The sequence below is a fragment of the Bidens hawaiensis genome, unplaced genomic scaffold, assembly GCF_021521415.1.
Source record: "Bidens hawaiensis isolate Kalapana, Puna unplaced genomic scaffold, B.hawaiensis_p1.1 tig00056628_1, whole genome shotgun sequence".
Taxonomy (NCBI): Eukaryota; Viridiplantae; Streptophyta; class Magnoliopsida; order Asterales; family Asteraceae; genus Bidens; species Bidens hawaiensis.
Window position 1 is genome coordinate 84,585 of NW_027500187.1, and position 23,264 is coordinate 107,848.

Below are 23,264 nucleotides of genomic sequence, written 5' to 3' on the forward strand. Positions count from 1 at the left end.
CGGAAGTGAATAGTTTTGGTCAACAGCCTTCGTCAGATTTGTCAGGATTATACTGTTCACTTACGCCATTTCAAGTGGCGGAAGTGAGAAAAATGAATAGGGGCAACCTATAATTGGTAAAAATTGTGTTCCGCCATTTCAAATGGCTGAACACGTGGTTTATATTTCACTTCCGCCATTCGAAATGGTGGAACACAAAAATAAGAGCCAGGTCACCTGACAGTTTCTGACATGTTCTCCAATCATGCTCGGTTCCGCCATTTCAAATGACGGAACACCTAGAAACAAAAAAAAAATTACCTCTCCTATAAACCATTACACTCATTTAATATTTCCTATTTATCAAAATTTTTTCCACGTTTGGTACAATGAGGTAGTAGATTCATAGACGTTTGGTGTGATATGCTTTGACTTAATAAGTTTCACACCCACGCCAAACCCTCCAGGAAAGTAACCAGGTCTTACGGTTGATTGAGATTTATACACATTACATTTCCTTAGGCTCGGAAGCCTTGGTGTCAAGGGTTCGGAGAACAAGTGTGCCCCCCTGCCTGATCACCTCAGATATAAAAAAAATAATATATAAATTGCCCAACCCAAATCTTAATTCAATTAGTCAATTAATAATTTTAGTTGTTTAAACCCAATAAAAAAACCCTTCTACTTAAGTCCTAAATTTTTCTCGCTGCTTCTGCTAAATTTTTTTAAAGATTATCGAGAACAACTGTGATATTTGAGACTACTCCATCACTAGATAAGATCGATATCTCTTTCTTTAAGTCCTACTCCCTTTGTCATGTGTATCAACGAAGTCCATCCCTTGTTTTTCTCAGTTTGGCTTTTGTTTTGTCTTGTCTTTAGGTATTTGATTTTTCGTAAGGGGCCTTCTATTTAATTTCTTTTAATGCTCCTAAGAAGATATTTTATTTGTGGGAGACATTTTTTGTATTTATGAAAAATAACATAAATTACAGTACTAAATATGAATATGAATTTTACTTATAAAAATATGATTACTTGGACTTTAAATTTTAAATCTAGTCAACTTTTTCCTACTGGGTGATTTAAAACTTATGGCCAGTTTTGTCAAGATTAAATTTAAAAGTGATTAAAAGTGGACTTCTCTTTTAAAAAGAATCACATAACAAGCTGTCTATATGATAACAGTCCATTCTGTAATTTACTCCAAAAAATGAAATAAAAGGGTTATAGATCTTATTATCTGAACCTGAACCGGTTCACTTTCATTCTACAGGATTACTATAACTGGACTCTTTGCAGCTAACGAAAAACTTAGATGGGTCCAATTAGTTTTCCACGCTCAATCAGTCATTGACTTCATGGTATTGGTTGTTATAGTCAACTTTCATTAATATTTTGGTATTTCTTTAAAGGGGCCGGCGATGTTGACCCTTTCTATTTTTTTCCTTATTGGTGGGTCACCGTTAATTGTCAGCGTTGTTTTCGGTGGGTTTTAATTTAATTTTCGGATGCAAGTTGATTGATGCAACGTGCAGCGTCTGTGCCTACTACCAAGGCAAAAACTACAAAATGTCTACCATAAATTATTTATCAACGGACGATTTGGATCCAAGTATTTGTTTTTTATTATCTACGGACGACCTGGATCCAATGTTCTTTGGCTTTATGGTTGGCCATATAGAAAATCACATGTATTCTGGTTTCGATAGAGACGTGAGGTATATTATAAACATCAAAAATAATATAATAATAACAAGAGAGGTAATTTATGCGTGCATAAAGTTTCTTTTTAACCTTTTCACATTGAAAATCACTTGATCACTGAAAGTGGCAGGTTCAAAAGAGAGCAATAAAAAAGTGAGAAATTAGGGGGAGGGGTGGTGGATGTGGTGGCATCACTGATTACACACCCCACCTAAATTATATGGTGTCACATCACCAACCCAAATTCATCACATGTGATGGTTTTTTACTAGGGGTGGTGGTGTGGTGTGTGGTGTGTGATGGTTTTTTTTTAATAAATACTAAATTAAATAAAAAGAAAACAATATTACATTAACTTAAAAAAAACAAGATTACATTAAATAAAGACAACTAAATTAAAAAAAAAACGACAAAAAAACCCTACGGCCCTTCCCAACCCCACTTGTCGCATATCTCGCGTTTGCGTTGAAGTAAGAGCGATTTAAAGGGTTCCTCAAGATGTTCGTGCGGTTGTAGGAGGAAAGTTAGATCGGCGTTTTTTTGTTTTTCATTCAAATGGTTGATATACGTCTCCTCACGTTTCATTTTTAAAATATGAGCCTCTTTCCTTCGCTCCTTCGTCTCGGCCATTTCCGCCATCTTAGCCGACTTGTATTCGGCGAAGTTTTCGGCCACCGCTTCCTTTCCAAGTCTTGATGATTCCCCACTTTTCTTGCGATTCGGCCGTGTGGGTGTGGGTATGTCTTCGTCGGGATTGTCTTCGGGTTCCTCGTTCAAGTTCATGTTTGGCATGTTGCATGATAAGCCGCCGATAGACGTTGTATAGTCCCCGGACTCGGAAGTTTTTGATCTTTTTGAAGAAGATCCTTTCTTCCTTGAAGCCGTTGGTCCGTTCAAATCGACCAACGAAATCGGTTCCCACTTCGCGTGATGTCTCGCAATCTCCCACGCATCCAAGTGGGGAAAATCCCAACATTTGTAAGCTTGGACATATTCAGCCAAAGCGTTCTTTATGATAGTCGCCTCGCTCGCTCCGCTTTGTGGAGTTCGGGACTACAAAACATTTAGAAAATATATATATATATCAAATTATAAAAATAAAGTAATAGATTATAAAATAAATAAGTTAAAATAGTTACCTCTTGGACGTAACAAGCATTAAATTTTGACACTTTTTTATTCAAATCTCCCCACTTGCCAATCATTTGATCCTTGTTTCGTTTGGTTGCACCGGGAAGTTTCGAGAAATGTTCTTTAACACGTTTTCAAAACGCTTCTTTTCTTTGTTGGTTTGAGTGTTTTTTTTATTCGGAGCAATGTAAATAAGCCTTGGTCAAGGCGACCTCCTCATAGGCCAACCAACGCCGATTACCTCTTTGATGCGGCTCCTCATCCGCGGAATTATCTTCATCCAAAGTTTGCACTTCGTGACGAAAAGCACTTGCAAATTGATGTATAACCTCGTTATCGTCTAGAGGATCGACGGACATTTGAGACGGTTGAGACGGTTGAGATCCAAAAGTTTGAAAAGCATTATTTGGGTAATTCTGGGTAGAAAAAGGGGGGAATAAAATGTTGGTTTTGATACGATTGGTTTTGGGACGGTTGATAATAACGTTGTTGTTGGGAAGGTTGTTGTTGGTTTTGGGACGGTTGAAAAGGTTGGGGATAATAAGGTTGGTTTGTGTCGGGTTCGTCTTGTAAGCGAAATCTCGTCGGTTCGCCTAGATTTTGTCGAACCTTTGGTCGGGTTTGGGTTTTCTTTGAACCTGACCCACGTTTCTTAGAACCCTCCATTTGATATGTTAAAAATGGTGTGTGTAATAGAAGATTTTGAGTTGGATTTGAGTTGGATTTGTGTATGTTTTGAAGATATATTTATGTAGGTAAATAATGTTTTTTTTTTATTTTCCAAGCATCCCAACGGCTACACTCCCCCCCCCCCCCTAACGGCTCTTTTCTTGGAAATGGAACCCTCATCCCGCATGACACCCATCACGCAACTAAGCCAATTTCTGCGTGACAAGGGGGCGACGGTGGTGTTGAAAGGGCCATCACGCGTGATGGATCACCCATCACGCACCGCCCCGTCCACCCTTAAGAAACATGTCTTCTTTTACATGTAAAAATATAATACAAAATTTATTTTTATATGAAAAAAAAACATATTTTAACATAATTTTTATAGAATTTTTACATATAAACACATGTAGAAGTTGTTTTCATATTTTTTTTTTGTTAAATAAGTCTAAAAATATATTATTTAGAAAACTAAATTTTTTTATTGTATTGTATTCTAGCTTGAAACTTTTTTTATGTTAGAACTAATTTTCTATATGTTAAATCGAGCTTTATATTATTTGTTTACATGTAAAAGACATAATTTTCAGTTCCTAACTATTTTTTTAAGATTTAATCAGTTGATCATTAAAATTTTTAATTATGTTAGAATCTTTTTATAATTCATGTTGTATATAAACAAAACACTTTTAAAACATAATTATTTAACTATACTATAAAGTAATAAAGTAATGAGGGAATTTTTATTACAAAATGGTTTTCATGAATGTTTGACATTTCAGTCGATATTCATATTTAAAGAGGTTTTTAAGATATATAATTCTACAATTTTTTTATTATTATTTATATATATCTTGTGAATCAATAAGCTTTGTCATTATGTATATTATTAAATTTAAATTTTTTGTTGTTTTTAACCACACGTGTATCGCATAGTGATCATTCGGTATAATGTTAGCTATAAATTTGTTGATGGTGATTTGGTGGCTATTGTAAGTGATCCGTATAGGCAGTGTTGTAAAAGTCGCTCAACTCAGGAATCAACGAGTACTTGGAACTCAGGATTTCCGAAGCGCTTTTATACAACTAGGTCAATAACTTGGATTCAGTCAACTCAGCCGTGTAATTAGTTAACTTAACCTTAGAATCAGTTAACTCGGAAACATCGACATGGATCTTTGATTATATTGATATTGACGTAATTTTTTAAACATTAGTAAACTTATGTTACACATATACAATCTCCAAAAAAATCTAATTTCTTTGTAATTCACCATGCCCTACTACTCCCTTCTAGGTTAAGTACTCGTAACTCCACAGTCAACTGACCTAGGAGCACCTAACGTCTTTACAACCTACTCATTAAGAGAAGTTTTTACTCACATCTTCCCATGAACCTTCATTAACATATCACCTAGAGATTATAGACAAATTAGGCTCTCACTAAGTAAGGCCTTCTCAAGTGTGTAGTATGTTAACTAGTTTCATGACAATAAAGCAACATTAATGTGAGTGATAACACATTTGGTGACTTATAAAACTATAGAAACTTTGTTATATATAATTTATTAATGTCTACCTCAGATAACGTTTGTTATATATGAATGAGAGGATAAATGAAACGAATCATTGTAGGGGAATGAAAAAAAAAAGTGTTTGTTTGGACAATGGAATAAAATCAACCATTACATAAGAAATCTCATTCCATCAAAATCATCCTATCTCACCACATCTTTTTTATTTTTTTCATTAGACCACACCACCTAACAACCACCACCGCCACCACTACCACCACTTGATTGATGTCACCGGCTCGTCACCACCACCACCACCAATTGATCGCCACCGTCACCACCACCCTAATAGCCACCGGTGCCGCCGCGACCACCACTGGCAACCGTTACCTTCACATGACTACCGTCGCCTCCACCACCTAACTACCACCATTACCACCACCACCACCTTACTACCAACATCCCTCGATGCTACGGCCACCTAACTACCTCTGATCGCCGCCTACACCACCACCACCTAACCACCAGCGCCACCATCACCGCCATACCACTACCATTGCTACTGCTGATGATTGACCGCCACCGCCAACGTCCCGCCTAACTACCACTACTGTTGCCATTGCAATTTTTTTTTGTTCAATTTTCTTTATTTTGAGGTATATATTTTCGTAATTTGTATTTCATTCATCCGAGTTTTTTTATACTACAAAACAATAAAGTAATAATTAATTTCATTTCCATAAGTTAGCCAAACACCACAAATTAATGGTAATGATCTATTTCATTAGTGTCCATTCCATTCCCTCATCTATTCCGTTTCACTTTCAATCCGTTACCTTCTACCAAACACACTCTTAGGTCATTGTGAGGGAATGAAAGAACTGGTGTTTGGTTGCTTAATGGAATTGAATTAGAGATCACACATGGAATCCCATTCCATCAAAACCATTCCTTCCCACCCCCTTCATTTTTTGTTCATTCCATTCCTCCTTCACTCTATATGCTCAACAAGACCACCTGACAACAACAAACACCATCACCACCTGTCCGACACCACCTAACGCATCAGGAAGGAGGATCCGGAACAGAGAAACGATAAGACCGGGCCGGCCCTCTTGGTGGAACACGTCGCGCCGCGCGGCCAGGTACCCACATCCTGGTCGCGCGGCGCCTACCAGTTGCTGCTGGAGGATTTTTATTTCGTTTTTGCTTCATGTTGGGCCTTGATTTGGGTATTAAACATCTTTAACTTAAACCTGAACATAACCTGAAGCCACCAGACTAATTTAGAGTTCTTTGAGAGCATATTTTTGAGTTTCGTGGTGATTTTGAAGGCAACAGAACAGCCGGTGAAGAGTTACACGTTCACATTTGGAGATTACGGGTTTTATCGCCAATAATCTTTCATTCATTAGATTTTCACCAGTTTTATTTGTTTTGTTTGATTTAGACTTTATGATGCTAGGCTAAAACTCCATAAATGAACCTTAGTTCGGTTTGATTTTGTTAGGATTTCTTTTCATTATGGATTTTATGTTCTAAGTAAATTTTTGAGTTTTATTTAATTGATGCGTTTGATTTCTTGGTTTTGTTTACTTGGATTTATTGTTTCACATTGCCCTTGTTGATTGTTTCATAGGATAGGGTTTTGTTTGGTCATTTACTGTGTGTTCTTGACTAGCTTGTGATTAATATATATTAAAATCGTAGAAACAATAAAATCAATTAAACAGATAAAAGTGAGATGCTAGCCTAGAAAGCTGTAAGGTGATAGACTATTGATAGACCTTTGTTTGTCAGGATTGCTAGATTTAGTTCTTCGTAAGGAGTCCGTCTAGGATTGATTGTCAACTTAGTCTATTAAGTTAATTAAGTCTTCTCAACTATCTTTGATTTCCGCGATGTAAGGTAAGTTTTCGTCATAAAGATACTTAGACATAAGTTATTAAATAACCGTAAGGAAGTTTATTTCATAAACCGGTGAGTCTTAAACTTGTTAGAAATCCATAGGTGTCTTCTTGAAGTTCAAGGGTCCTGTTTGAGTTTTCTGTCAAGGGTCTATTTCATGATCCCAGTTCCATAACTTGAGTTTTCCATTTAATTAATAACCGTAACTTTGGGGATTCTAGCATAGGTAGTTATCTTTATCATCTGAATCAATCTAAGTTTTCTTAATTGTTTATTAGTTTAAAGTATTTAGGGTTAATTTTAATTAATTAATTAGTTTAAGGTAATGATTATGTTTTATTAGTATTATATTAATTAGGTTTAGGGTTTTATTATTTTATTATTAGTTTAATAATTAGTTTAATTAAGTAATTATTAGTAAGTTTTAATTATTAGTTAATTATTTATTTATAGTTTTAATTAATTAGTATAAAATTCCCCCTCAAATGTTATTATTAAATAGTCGTGTCTTGTAGTTGAGACTTGTTTGCTAGTTTCGTAATTTATAGAGTCTCGTGGGTTCGATATCCGGACTTACTTAGATGTACTAGAGTCGACCGGTTCACTTGTCGGTTCGTAGTTTAAGGGTATAAAGTATTACTTAGTGTCTAGATTAGCATATTTTAGTTAATAAATTATTTGACTACTTTTAGCACATCAGGTACTTTTGTATAGTCACACACCACGTATACATCTTTCACTTCTTTCATCTCGACCGTAGTTTTGATAACAATCGACATGTAAGCACCACACCCTCGTCTTAATAAACCCTCGATATTTATCATCGAATGAGGTTAATCCTTGAGCTTTCTTTATCACAATCCGTCACCGTATTACCATCCAAAGGTCTCAATATTATCAACTTACTCCTATGAACTATCTGAGCCTCAAACTCAGACAACCAATCAATTCTCAAAACCACATCAAACCCTCCTAAGGCCATAAGACAAAAGGATATAGGAAATTCATGTCCCTCTAGGTCTATCTTACCATTCTTAACCATTCTCATGATTTTAACAAAACTATCACTAGTGGTCTCTACCGTAAAGGTCTCAGGCACGTGACACTCTCTGTTCTTGCTATCTCACAAAATAACGAAGGTACAAAACTTCTATTCACACCTTAATTAAACAGCAGATAAGCAAAAGTACCATTAACTAGAAACGAACGAGACACAACTTCAGGCATCTTCTTGGCTTGATCCCGATTAAGCATGTAAGCTTTGGTCTTAACCTTTGGTTTCTCAGCATCCTTCTTCCCACTTCATCCATCATTAACACTTGTTCATTATTTTACCATATGACTAGTCTTACCACACTTATAGCAAACCAGTTAACTGTTGCAATCACGGGAGTAGTGTCCTATCTTTCCACACTTATTGCAAGTGTTTGCTCCCACACCCCACTTACACTCACCACTGTGTATCTTTCCACAAGTATTGCATGGTTCTTTCACCCATACTAGGCTTCTAGTCCTTGGGGTTAGTCAACTGAGTACCGAAGGTGTGGTCCACTTTTTCCATTTCTTCTAATCGACATTAACATCCACAGTGGCGAGGTCATCAAAAACCATCTCAGATAGTTCCACAGCTAAGTCAAAAGTTGCTGGTCTATTACCCCTAACCAACGTTCGGACACTTTGTGGCAGTCCTCTTATGTAACACTTGATTTTCTTTGCTTAAGTGTTCAACGTATAGGGCACCAACCCATATACAATTAAACTCGGTAGTATACTCGCGGTGAGTTTTCTTTCCCACCTTATGGTTTAGGAAATTCAATTCACCCTTTCAACCTCTTAATCTGCATTGGAACATTTCATAATTATTTCTTTCAGATCCTCCCGACTCATGGCTTTAAATATTTCATAACCATCTTTTTCAAATCCGCCCTTCATCATCAAAGCATCGAGTAGCAAATCAAATTGCTTAATCTGGATGACATTCAATGGTTTTGATAACCTTGTCCATAGAGGTTATCAATTGATAAGTAGTTATTACGTCTCCCATACTAGTTAGCTTTGACGGATCACAACCTTTGAAGGACTTATAGTTTCACCCACTGCAACCCTTCTTCTCTCTATTAACTTTCACAAATCTGACTAAGCTGAGGCAGTCCTTTCAATCTCAGTATCATTCTCAGTATGTTTAGTGGTTTTAGTTGTTACCCTCGCTAGGCTTCTCGGTGCTCTTGCTGTTACTTACAATAGACTTGTCTAATGCACGTTCTTCATTGCCTTAGCCACTGCTTGGGTAATGGCAGCTTGAATAGCATGGTCGAGTTGGTACTCTTCGTTTCCACATTGGTAGGTAAGTCTAATGACTTCAACAGGATTACTTATTTCAAGTTAACTAGTCAGACTTAACGGGGCTTTGTTAGCTTAAGGCTATTCACCTAAGGCTGAGCGCTTAAGGCTGCTCGCCTATGATTATTACGTAGGGGACGGGGTCTGATCCCGAGATCCCTTGTTCAATCATCTCGACCTTAACCACTTCGCTACCATGCTTTATTATGACCAAGAGCTCGCTTTAACACTTTTATATAAACAAAGTTTGAGACTTTATTAACCCATACCACTAGATCTAACTTTATACCAATTTTTATGCTCAACTAAAAAACCCGACCAACTTTTATTCGAAACATACCTTAAAAATGATATCCGTCTTAGCCTTGATTCTTAAACGAGCTTGATCTAGATCGATTTCTAGTTGCTTGATATAAATGAACATGAAACAAGTGGGATCTTGCGTTGAATCTTGAATCCAAAGTTATGGAGAAAGGAGTGTGTGTGTTTTGAGTGTGTAGGTGAAAGATGGAATACATATCTAGGGTTTTAGGTGCTTTAAAGGCTAAGCCCATGGACCTTAGGTCCATAACCACTCCTAAGTCCGTGTAATATTTCTAAGCTCATCTCACAAATTATTACTCCCTCCGTCCCATTTAAAGTGTCATGGTTTGAAAAACACAAAGTTCAAGGTAGATTTAATGATTACTTGATTTACTTACCAATTGACAATAATGCCCTAGGAAATTGGGTCCATAAATATTATTTATTAATGTTAGTTGTGTGTGTTTAAGGAGAAAAACTTGAAAATTGGCTAATAAATTTTAAAAATGGACATTTGTAATGAGACAAATAATAAAGGAAATGTGGACACTTTTAATTGGGCGAATGGAGTACTATTTAAAATAAGATAAATATTAACACACCATTATAAAAAAATGTCCTTTATTTATTACTTCGATAGAGTCGAATGTTACAATGTTGGATGGAATCATCATGGAAGAAATATTGATCTGAGAGGGCTAGAGATGGTGAAATAGCTCCCAAATTGCTCTAAAAAATCTTGATCGGAGAGGGTTGGAGATGGTGAAATAGCTCCCAAATTGCTCTAAAAACGGTTGAGATAAAAGTGTTTTTGACTTAGGTTAAAACTTTTGCTTTTATACCCCCAAAATCCGCAACATATATTATAATTTCGTGTTTAGTGTAAGCTACTATGGGTAAGGGTAATTATGCGCTGACATTTTGACCAGAAAAATAGCTACGTCCCATATACACCCAGCAGGGTGTAGCTACGCCTGAACCATTTTTTCTCCATTTTCTTTTGTTTTCAATCCTATGAATAGCTTGGACTTCCCATGTTTTCCAACGCCTTGATACTCGCTTAATCCCCACTCTCAGAATCTTACAAATGTTCCATTATCATCCAATCACCTAGAAACAAACATCCTCGCAAAGTTATCCCGTTTAAAGAAATAAACAACTAAAACACATGATGTTAAAAACACGATGTTTAGCCTGTGCATCATCCTTCATATAAGCTCCAACATCAACATCTTCTTAGCATCTTTTAATTTCACCTTTGTCTTTGTAGGCTACTAACATTTTATCTACATAAAGTAGCAAATAGACAAAACTAACCCTGGGGTATTCCCTATGATAAACAAAAGTATCATAGGTAATTCTTGTGATCCATTGCTAGATTCACATATAATAATCAATCCTCTTATATAATTGTCTTAGAGATTGCTTCAATGCATATAGTGATATTTTTTATCTTCACACCTTTTCACCTCAGTACCTTTAGGCTGCATCATAATAGATTGTTCTTTCATATTACTATGTAAAGAAAATATAGTTTTTATGATTAATTGCTCCAACTTTAAGCAACTACAGATAAAATTACTCCTATGGGTGTATGTTTGACAACATGAGAGAAAATCTCATTGTAGTCAATCTCAACCCTCTGTGTTAACCCTTTGGCAACTAATTGCCTATTACCTTGAATCTTCACCTTCTTTTACACCTTTTTAAACTTTGTTGGTCCATTGCAAGAAACCAACTTTTCTTTTTTGGTTTTATCGACCAACACCCAAGTGCCATTCTGATAAAGAGACTCCGTTTCTTCATCCATAGCCTTACACCATTTAAATTTATCAATTAAGTTGATGGTATCTTTATATGCCAAAGATTAAAATGCACTCTCATTCTTTGGAGCTACAAAGGCAACTACAAATATATCCTAATGATTCATATAACTTACAGGAGGTACACAATGTCTTTTAGTTTTGTCCCTACAAAAGACAAGGCTCACTTTCACTTATTCCATAAATGTCTGTGGTTGATTCCACCTCTTTAACTTTTAAACCTGGTTGGTCCACATCAATATGAACTCCCTCACTATATAATAAGGGACTCTTTGAGGTACTTACAACACTGCCAATTGCATCTTTGTAGAGACCAACTTCCTTAAACTTTATATGTATGTTAACTATTACCCACACCATTATCATCCAATCTCCACAACATGTACCCCTTAGCACCATTTGGATATCCTAAAAACACACATTTTATGGATCTAGGCTCAAGTTTCCCTGACTCACATGGGCCTAAGTGACCCAACCATGCTCAAGCCACTATAATCTTGATTTTGCTCAATCCAAATTTCCACATGTGTCGCGTAATATTCCACCCCTCGTACCACAAATATCGTCCACTATGCCCCCGATGGATAGCCCAACCAGGAACTCACATAATTGTTTTTGGTTGCCCCGGTGGAGACTTCTCGCGAGGTTACCCATCCTATTACTTCCACCTGAGCACTAGCCAATGAAGCTGAAAACATGTTGATGATTTGAGAGGCGTGATATTATTTATGAACCAACAACATCTCATATCCCACGACGGATAAGGGATATTCCTATGGCGTTACAATTGGTCGCGTTAATATTATCGGTATCATTACATGTCTCATCTCTGTGGCCGCTAAAGGTAACCTATTGATTAAGTAAACAGCGGTTGCTGCAGCCTTTGCCCAAATAATCTTTGGAAATTCTTTCTTATATACACCTCAACCTTTTAATAATTGTCTTGCTCAACCTAACAACCAGGCTATTATTTTGTTGTTGTTCCAGGCACAATCAGGTTTCTTGCAATACCATTAAACTTGCAAAACTGATTAAACTGAGCACTGCGTAACTCCAACCCATTGTTAGTTCTCAATTTGTTTACTTTTTCTTTTTTATCAGTTTGTGTCTTAACGAACACCTTCTACTCCTTGAACTTATTAAAGGCATCACTCTTGTTACTGCTAGCATATAACACACCCTTCTATAGTAGTCATCTATGATCGAAAAGAAGTAACTTGTGCCACTGAATGATTTTTTTCAAGCAGTATCCCACAAATCAGAGTGCACATAGTCCAAAACGCCATTGGTGGGATGTTTACCCATTCAGAACTAAACTCTCTCATGTTTGCCTAAAACACAAATCTCATGAAAGCTAATGTCATAGATTTTGAGATTGCAAAGAACATGTTGCTTGCTCAAATCAACAAGGCATTGGCTACTTATTTGATCCAACCTCTTGTGACATAACAGGCTACATGATCAACTAGGGCATAGATGGTTTTAATTCTTTAAATTTCATGAAACTTGAAAAAAATAAAAGCTTTTGAATTTAAATAAGGATATTGTTAACATGCCATCTAAATATTGGTAAGAAGAACACAATAGCAAAATCAACGAATTTGTGAGCGTATATGTTACATATACGCCGTATATGTGTATAACATATACACCGTATATTTTATACACATATACGGCGTATACGTTTATTGTATATATAGTTTGTCTGTTTTTCATTTGTAATGATTGATTTTGAAATAATAATATTCTCTCTTTCTGCATTTCTTCTTCTTTATCGTGTTTATCGTTCTTAAACGATTTCATGGTATCAGAGCATGGTTTGTTAGTCCTGCTCTTCTTAATCGGTTTCTTGCCGATTTTCTTTTATTCATCTGATATTTTGTGATCATTCTTCTATTTTGTTCTAGATTGGGATCATTTTATGATCTTTTTCGTTCGTCTCATTCAATCTCTCTTTAGATTTCTTTTATTTTCCACCTATTTTCATCCTTTCAGAGGCTTTATCCATTCATTCTTCATCAAATTTTTTCACATTCTTGTTTCTAAACTTTCTCTCAAAGTTTCAGATCTTCGTCTTTTCTTTTTCTCTCAGTTTTTGTCAAAATTCTCTTTTTCAGTTTATACGCCGTATAAGTTTGGAATTATACGGCACATATCCCTAGCGTAAATCTTTCAACACAGATGTTGAACATATATGCTACCTTGAGCGTATATCGTAGACTTATACGCCGTATATGTTATATGGCGCATAAGTATCTTTCAAGTTACTGTTTCGTTTTTGTTGTGTTTTTCTAATGGCAGCCTCGATCAATTCTGTTGTTCAAAACATGACCATTGATTCCTCTAATCCTCTTTACCTTCATCCTTTAGATCATTCCGGTATGATTTTTGTTTCCAAATTCTTTGACGGGTACCGGTTTTGGAGCTTGAAAAAGAGCAATGACGATTTCTGTTTCAGCCAAAAACAAGCTCAGAGTCATCAACAATACTATGATCATGCCAGTCAATGAACCACATCTTGAATTTTTGGAAACGTTGCAATGATGTGATGATCTCATGGATTCTTAACACCCTCACTCATGATATTCGTGATAATGTTATATATGCTGAAACTACTCAGATTCTTTGGATTGAGCTTAATTCTGGTTATGGTCAAGCAAATGGTGCTAAGATTTATCAATTGAAAAAAAATCTTTGCCAAATCACTCAAGGTAGTAGTGATATTGCTACTCACTTTGCTAAAATGAAGTCGAACTGGGACAAATTGAATGCAACTAATACCATTCCTTCTTGCACTTGTGGTGTTGTTCACGCTTTTGCTAAAAGAGATGAGGATCAAAGGCTAATTCAGTTCCTTGTTGGCCTTAATCCAAGTTATAACATGATTAGAATAAACATTTTGAACCTCTTTCTTCTATCAATTGTGCTTATGAGATTCTAATTCAAGATGAGAAACAAAAGGAGATTAACACCATCATTGATTTCACTAAATCCTCTGCATCTATGCATGTAAGTAGTGGGAGTCCCGTCAGTGGAGGAATGGAGGAGAGTAGAAGGACTTTGGTGTGAACTCATTGCAAGATAAATGGGCATTCAGTGAACAAGTGGTATAAGCTGATAGGTTTCCCAAAAGAATACAAGACTAACAAAGGAAAGAAGTTTGCTAACCTTGCTAAAGATCAAGGGAAGATCGATCATATTAGTCTAATCAACAAAGCATCACTCAACAACAGTATCATGACTTTATGACTTTATTGCAATTCAATCAGGGTCTTCAACTACCTATGCTGCTAACAGTGCAACAACCATCAACATGAATCTTTCAGAGGTATAATGTCTTGCAATTCTTCAAAATCTAATTCTAAATGGATCATTGACATTGGTGCTAATGATCATATGTGTCATGATCAAACTTTGTTTTCAAGCATTTCTTCTCTCAAAAATCATATTTTCATCAATCTTCATAATGACACATCTGTAACAGTCCATCAACATGGAATTGTTCCTTTAACTGATAAAATTTCTTTATCAAAAGTTCTTTTCGTGTCACATTACAAAAATAATCTTTTCTCTGTGTCAATATTATTTTTTCTGATACTTATGGTATCGCTCTTTTCTATAAAAAACACTTGTGTTTTGCAGAGCCCTTTTCTGAAGAAGCCACGGGTTCTTGGTGATCTGCTAATGGTCTTGTCTCCTCGAGGCCACTAAGCAATTTCATGTTAATTCTTTTGTTTCATATAAAATTTGTAATTCTGTTGTTAATTGTGAAACCTGCAACAATAGACTTGGTCATTCACCAAGTTACAAATTAAAACAATTATCTTTCATTTATAATATTTCTTTGAAATCTCTTGATCATTGTTCCTTTTTTTCCAAAGCATGACAGCATAAATTTCCATTTTCCACTAGTACCACATCGACTAGTAAAATTTTTGAACTAGTTCATATTGATGTTGGGGGACCATATCACATAGCTACTTACCATGGGTTTAGATATATTCATGGACACATTTGCTTTCAACCGAAAGGAATGCATTTCCCATTCTCCAATCGTTCATTGAAATGGTTAGCACTCAATTTGGGACTACTGCAAAATGCATTAGATTCGATAATTCTTTTGAACTTGGATCTGGTTCTATACAAATCGCTTATTTCTTGAGCAAAGGTAGTATTCATCAAACCACTTGTAGGGATGTGCCTCAACAAAATGTTGTTGTTTAGAGAAAACATAAACATTTGCTTGAGACCACAAGAGATCTTATGTTTCAATCTAAACTACCGGTCCAATTTTAGGGTGATTGTATTTTAACAGCAACACATTTAATCAGTCGGTTTTTGACTGACATTTTCAACAGTAAAACTCCTTATGAAGTTTTAACGGGAAAGGCTCCTTCTTATGATCACAAGAAATCTTTTGGTTGTCTTTCCTATGCTTCTACATTATCTCATGGACGAGATAAATTTTCACCCAGAGTTGTGCCTTTTGTCTTCTTGGGTTATCCTCTTGGCAAGAAAGCTTACAGATTGTAGGATCTTGAAACAAACAAGGTTATTATTTCGAGAGATGTTGTTTTCTTTGAAGCTTTATTTCCCTTAATAACCAAATCAAAAGACAAATTCATTTTCCCATCCATTGATCTTATCAATCAATTCTTTGATGATCCTGCTTCTAATTCTATTCCTACTATGTTCAAAGATATTCAAGAACTTCTATTCCACTCTCCTACTTGAATGATTATGTTTGTAACCATTCTGATTATTATCACTACTGTTTTCACATTGTCACTAATTGTTGCTCTTCTTCTACATCTGGTTCCTCTTCTCATATTCTTCTTTCCAGCAAATCTTTTACTTAAGAAATTTTTGATTTACATGAGCCCGGTTCGTATAATGAAGCTGCTGACATTCCTGAATGGCAAGATGCTATGAAGAAGGATTTTCAAGCTCTTGAAAATACTCATACTTGGGTTGTTGTTGATCGTCCTTCTGGAAAGAAGGCAATTAATTGCAAATGGGTGTTTACGCTCAAACACAAACAGATGTGACTGTTGAACGTTGTAAAGCAAGATTAGTTGTCCGAGGTGATACTCAAAAAGAAGAGATTGACTATAATGAGACAATTTCACCCGTTATCAAGATGACTAGTATTCGCAGTCTTGTCATAGTAGCTAGTAAAAGAAGTTGGCCTCTTTTTCAATTTGATGTTAACAATGCATTCATGCATGGGATCTGGATGATGAAATTTATATGATACCATCCCTGGTATGCAACTTCCTCATAATCAGGTGCTCAAACTTCAAAAATCTTTATATGGTTTGAAATAGGCTTCTCGCCAATGCTATGGGAAATTATCTTCTGCGATAAAATCAAGAGGTTATCTAAGTTCCCAAAATGATCATTCATTGTTTTCAAATGGGGTTGTCGGTGGTCTATGTTGCTGTATATGTTGATGATATTTTGGTTACTAGGAACCATATGGAGGAGAACAACAATTTGAAGAGTTTCTTGTATTCTTCTTTCAAAATCAAAGATTTGGAAACTCTCAATTATTTCTTGGACATGAAGGTTCTTTACACCACTAAAGGTTTATCATGTGTCAACGCAAGTTTGCTAAAGACATGCTTTCTGAATTTGACACTTCTAATGTTTCTATCACCAACTCTCCATTGCCTCATCGTTTACAGCTTAAAGCTCATAAGGGACTTGTTCTTGACGAACCATTAAAATACTGGAAGCTTGTTGGTAAACTTAATTACCTTACTCACTCTGATATCACTTTTGTTGTTCAAATTCTGAGTCAATTCATGCAAGATCTGAGAATATCTCATTGGAATGCAGCGCTTCATACTCCTTCAATTGTCAAAGGAACTTTATCTCAAGGATTATCTTCAACAACAATCCTTCTTTTGACTTACAGGCTTTTTGTGAATTATATACGTCGATCGATCAGTAAGATTTATATTTCTCTTGGTGGTTCTCCGATTTCTCGAAAGTCTAAGAAGCAACCTACGGTTTCTTTGAGCTTTGCTGTAGGCGAGTATCGATCTCTTCGATGAGTGACTGCCAAACTTTCTTGGTTGACAAGACTTCTCACGGAGTTTAATGTTCCTAACATTACTCATGTCACACTCAAATATGATAGTCAATATGCAATTTATATTGCCAGGAATCCTGTCTTTCATGAGCAGACTAAGCACATTGAAATTGACTGTCATTTTGTTCGCGAGAAGTTACAAGAAGGCCTCGTGACTTTGGTGCATACGAAGACACAAGATCAACTTGCTGACATTTTTAAAAAAGTTTACCGGGCCTCACTTTCACGAGCTTCTATGCAAGTTGTGGTTTTCTCAACCTCCAACTTGAGAAGAGCGGGGGGGGGGGGGGGGGGTTGAGCGTATATGTTACATATACGTCGTGTTATGCACATATACGCCGTTTATGTTTGTTGTGTATATATATTTTGTTTGTTTTTAATTTGTAATGATTGATTCTGAAATAATAAAATTCACTTTTTCTGCATTTCTTCTTCTTTATCGTGTTTATCGTTCTTTAACGATTTCAAATATGAGAAAACATTAGAGAAAAATATATGGGAATTATTAATTTATTATTACTTCGATCTGCTATGCATTGGTTTTGGGAAACCTATGAATATAGAGAACCACAAATGAAACCTGTCAATTGGCACATTGTGAGATAACTATTCACCTTTCTGTTAGTTAAACCGTATATAGAAATTCAAGGTTTGCTGCTATTGGTAAGAAGGGAATGTAAATCTGTAGAGAACTCAGGTCATAAGGTAATCTAACCAAAAGCTTATTTTAAGATTGTCATAACTTTGACAATGATGTATATCTTACTCTTTTTTTTCTTCGTTTTGCTGGTTCTGGGATTATGGACCAATCAATACACATCTGTCCTGAAATATCTGCAGGTTCTTAGGCAAATAAAGATGTTTATAAACATCTAATTAGCAGAGACATGAACATGGTAATCTCATGAACCTTCTGTTTATGGTAATCTAAGACTGTATTTGTGTACCATTGTGCAGTGGCCCCTCACCCAAATGCCCAAATAAAAGAAGTAAAAGAAATCGGCCATAATAATCAAATAAAAATATGCCGGTGCATACATAAATAAGGATACAAAGAGACTGTATTTCATATATATATTTTTTTTACAAAATAAAAGGATCCAATTACAATAAAAAGGCAAGTAAGCGGGCAACAAGTTGTGCCGCCTCCCCAGGTACGCAACTGATACACTAATACATAAATTATATTTCCAATCCAGGTACGCAACTGATACACTAATATTATAATGCTAAAGAGTTGGTTTCGTGGTGTTACATAACACCTCAAGTTCCACACAATCAAGTTTTCAGAATACTTTAATTAGATGGATAGTATTCTTGGGCCATGTGTAACTTTTATTGATAATAATGGCCTATACTGGATGCATCCATATGCCAATTTGTGTGATCAATTTCATTGAAGAAGTAGGATTGTTTATAATTACTCATCAGGGATAATTAATTTGATAGTACCGTGATCGGTTGTAAACCATAGAAGATTGTGTAAGTCTGCATCACAAGCAAGTAGTATCAGGTCATTGTCTTCATCTTTGTATTTTAAACGAAGCCTTCTACTTTTTAATTTAATCCTTCGTGTCACTTCGTGTTCTAGTTCCAAAAGGCCTGATGAAATAGGGAACTGGAACTTTATCATATCATCTTTGAAAGTTGCCTTCACGGTCACTGTCTTTGTATTTGTAACATGTGTATATATGGGTTTTGTTGTGCTGATTGAATTCCTATTCCTCCACCGTCTCAAACGTACCAGCAGGTGCGCTGCTTGATATATAGAATCCGATGTAGAAGGTAGATAGGTATGTTTGCCACAACTCCACCACTTTCCTGAAAAGCCGTGTCGTTTAGTTGAACAACTCCACCTCTTAACCCTTACCATAAGGATCACAACAAAAGATAACCCATACGTAGTTGCAAGTTCTTCTTTGGCGATGACTTTTGTGATGGCTTTAAGTCAGTAATAGGAACACTTTTTTTGCTGTGCATTGACGATGGCCAGCTTGGCATACCATGCTCTCGACAAAAACGTTTCAATGTAGACCGGCTAACTGAAAACAAAATTAGAGCAAATGGGGCCAATATCATTAGAACAAATAAATTGAAAAAAGGAAGAGTTACAAAAGCTATGAACACATAAGAGAACTTGCCACCGAGGCTCTGGGCTGCTTGATTTATTGGTTTTTCAACGTGTTTCTCAACTGCTTCCATTGTAAGAGAATCAGTTTTACGTTTTCTGACTTGCCTTAAACTCTTGTTTTTTCCACCTGCATCAGTAATGTTACCGTTCGTTTTCTGCGTACTCACACTAGGATAGGAAATCAACTTGTTGCTTTTTCTTGCATCAACTACATTAAAGTCGTGTTGTGTAATATCATTCACCGGATAAATTTGTTTGGATTTCCATTCGTTCGATAAGTTTGCAGAAGACTCGGTTTTATTATTTATATTTACCATGACTGACTCAGAATCTGATGTAACCATCTCAAGTCTGTTGTTATTTTCTGTTATGATTGATGATATTTGGATTGTACTTAAAGATATACCGACTTCTGTAGGCAGTCCAACAACATGTATACACGAGGTGTCACCCAGTTGAAAGCCAGAAGCTATTTCAAAGTTCTGCTTCAATGTTTGCACCAAGTACAGTACATGTCTGCTGTCTTTGATTGGCTTCAACACATAGTTATCATTGGCTTCCACGCTACGCAAGAAGATTGTAAAGCAGCTGGTCAACCGGTTCATGCGTGCATTGTGGACCAAAGGGTACTCTTCTTCACTGAGTTTGGTTACATCTTCACAAAAACATGAACCGTGGATTAATAACGCCTTGCCAACAAAGCCACAGGTCCTTTCCAGGTGTCGTTCTCTACACAATTTCAAGAAAGGCCACATGCGCAAGTCTTTAACATAGAACGGTAGAGAAACTGTGGACATGCAGACTTTTCCGATACATCTAGTGTCAAAACTACTACAGCTCTTCTGTATAACCTTTTCATGGGAAACAAAACTAGTGTGCTGGGACAATGCCCATGTCTGAGCAAGTGCTAAACTATGGAGGTCACATGCAGTTTTCAGAATACTGTAGATTTTATTGTGATCTATTTTCCGGCGTTCATCAGGAACCTGTGCACGAAAGACATCTCACAAACAATCAGAAGGATAAAATGATTCAACAAAATCCTTATACAAAGTATCAAACTGCAGTCACAATGGGTGGATCATGATTTGTTCACAAGGTATCAATGTCAAGTGACATATGGATTTTCTTTTGTGTTGTATGTGTTTGAAATTGGGAAATTTCCTAAAATAGCCATTTTGCACAAGTTTTTCCAATTATAGGCCATGACCAAATTAACCAAATTCCCAAATTAGCCATATTATTCCGTCGGATCCGACCGTAACAATACATGATCCGTCGGAATTTGTAGCCTATCACGACGCGCCACGTTGCTTGATGTTCAGTCGGATTTGACGTTTTCAGGTTTTGGCCGGCCGATTAGCCGGATGAATCGTCAGAGGAAAATACAGTCGGATCTAACGGTTCAGTTCATGCTTCCGTCGGATCCGACTATTAATTTGTCCGACGAACCCTAGATTTTTCAGTTCGAGGGTTTTTGATTTTGAGTTATAGAGTAAAATTGAACACTATGGTTGTGTTCTCTATGAAAACTAAGCGATTTACACTATTGATTTGCTTGATTTTGAGAAGAAATAAGAAAGATGGAGATGGAAATGAAGGTTGGTCATGGAGCTTTAGGGTTTGAGAGATAGAATATGAAAAATTCAGTCGGACCTACTAAAATTCAGTCGGATCTGGCGAAATTTTAACAAATTCGGTCCGATCCATTAAAAACGTTGACACGTGACGCGATTTTAAAGGTCCAAAAATTCGGTCGGATCATAATTAGCTGGATCAGACGGAATTTTTTGGCTAGTTTTGATATTTTGTTTGGTCTTGGGCTATTTATGGAATGGCTATTTTGAGAAATTTCCCATTTGAAATTTGAGTCATACTGTATATTTTTAATATATTTTAAGATCACTACTTAAATACACTGTAATGGAAAAGGTCCAAAGATTTGTCAACTTGAATATACTATTTAATCTTGTAAGATTATGAGAAAATAAGAAAACATCTTTGTTATTTGTTAGCCCGAAACTATCACTAGTTTTACTGGCTGCTGTAGTGATTGTTGAAAGACATTTTTTATTGAAGCTTGTAAAAAGCTTGATTTACGCAAACAGATTGATGCATTGCGAAGATTGAAGCATTTATTTAATAGTAAAAGAGTTGTAAAGTTAAAACGAAGATGTAATAAAGCGTTTAGATATCATAGTAAACAACATGTAGTATTTTTATCTTTTCTAATAACATGATTTGTAATTTTTTTTCTGAATATAATTATTTATTAACTTTATTTTGATTTGATGGTTAAAGTTTATAGATATTTGAAGAGAAAGATTGAAGCATTAATGTACCACTCGAAAGAAATAGGTTTCGGGTACATCTTTGTCTCTGACAAAGATCTTACTCACATTTAGTGTAGGACTATCAAATGCTTGCTGGGTTCTCAAATTTACCGTCTGCATAAAAAAAAGAAAAAAGGAAAAACAATTTACAATATAAGAAAAGCGTATGAAAGTATAAGATATTGATTATAACAAAATCTGAATTGCATATGAATTAAATATGTTGTAATTTGTAATAATCTCTAATCGTACATTACGTACGGGATTCCCTACACCTTCGATTTCAAAAAACACGCGATGACAACATTGTAAATTTCATCAACTTTGATCCACTGCTCTCATCGATTCTGTCCACCTTCACTGTCACCATTCAGCAATCCGTCATCGTATAACGATTTCGTCCACCGTACAGTCATCATACATCATCGTCAATTGTTGTTCACATGTTTGTTTATCTTTTGATAAAATTAAAATTGAAATTGATGAACCTAATTGAACAATTAACCTTGAAATTGATCCAATTAATCATCAATCTGAAGCTTCAATTTTTAGTTTGAGTGGTGGGTTTTAACCTTGAAGTTATTAAGATTAAACTTGAACGTTTTAGGTTCTAAGCATGTATGTTTTAGTTCAACCTTAATGTATAAAATTTAAGCCTAAACTTCTAAACTTTTTGTTCTGAACTTCTAATATTGAACATTTAAAGGTGTTCGTTTTAGTCAGAACGTTCCAGTTAATCATCAATTTGGAGCTTCAATCGTTCAATTTCGAGTTTGAGTGGTGGTTTTCTTAAATTGGAATGTTTTAAGATTAAGCTTGAACGTTTTAGGTTCTAAGCCTGTACGTTTTAGTTTAACCTTGAATGTATAAGATTTAAGCCTAAACTTCTAAACTTTTTGTTCTAAACTTCTAAACATGAACGTTTAAAGGTGTTTGTTTTGGTTAGAACGTTTAAATGTACACGGTGTCTTCAGTTTTGTTCATTATGTTTAAACATAATATTTTGAACCCTAATTGGAGCTCAATTGAGTGTATTATTTCTACAATTTTATAATTGAATGATGAATCTAAATTCTTCTACACATCAATTCGATTGTTTAAATCATCATTTTCTGATGAATTTTGAAGATTTTTTGATGTTCAACGACGTTCTATTTTGATTTTGGTTTTTGACTTTAGAGATTTCATACTTTAAGTTCTGATTAGGGTTTAAAAATTGGTTGAGATAGAACGAAGAGTTCAGAATTTGATCAAAATGGATTTGAAATCGATGAATTTAATCATGAACTAGTAGGGTTTAAAAATTGGTTACGATTTATTTTTCACATT

At 35.6% G+C, this 23,264-nt stretch overlaps 1 pseudogene across 1 annotated transcript; it reads right to left on the reverse strand.

The window, feature by feature from the left end:
- Window positions 1–18,854: 18,854 nt before the first annotated feature.
- LOC143601520 (protein NLP6-like) lies at window positions 18,855–22,049 on the reverse strand (annotated as a pseudogene). The gene is made up of 2 exons (XR_013147671.1): window positions 22,002–22,049; window positions 18,855–20,588 (listed from the first exon to the last, which is right to left on the reverse strand). The product of XR_013147671.1 is annotated as a protein NLP6-like (transcript).
- Window positions 22,050–23,264: the final 1,215 nt, after the last annotated feature.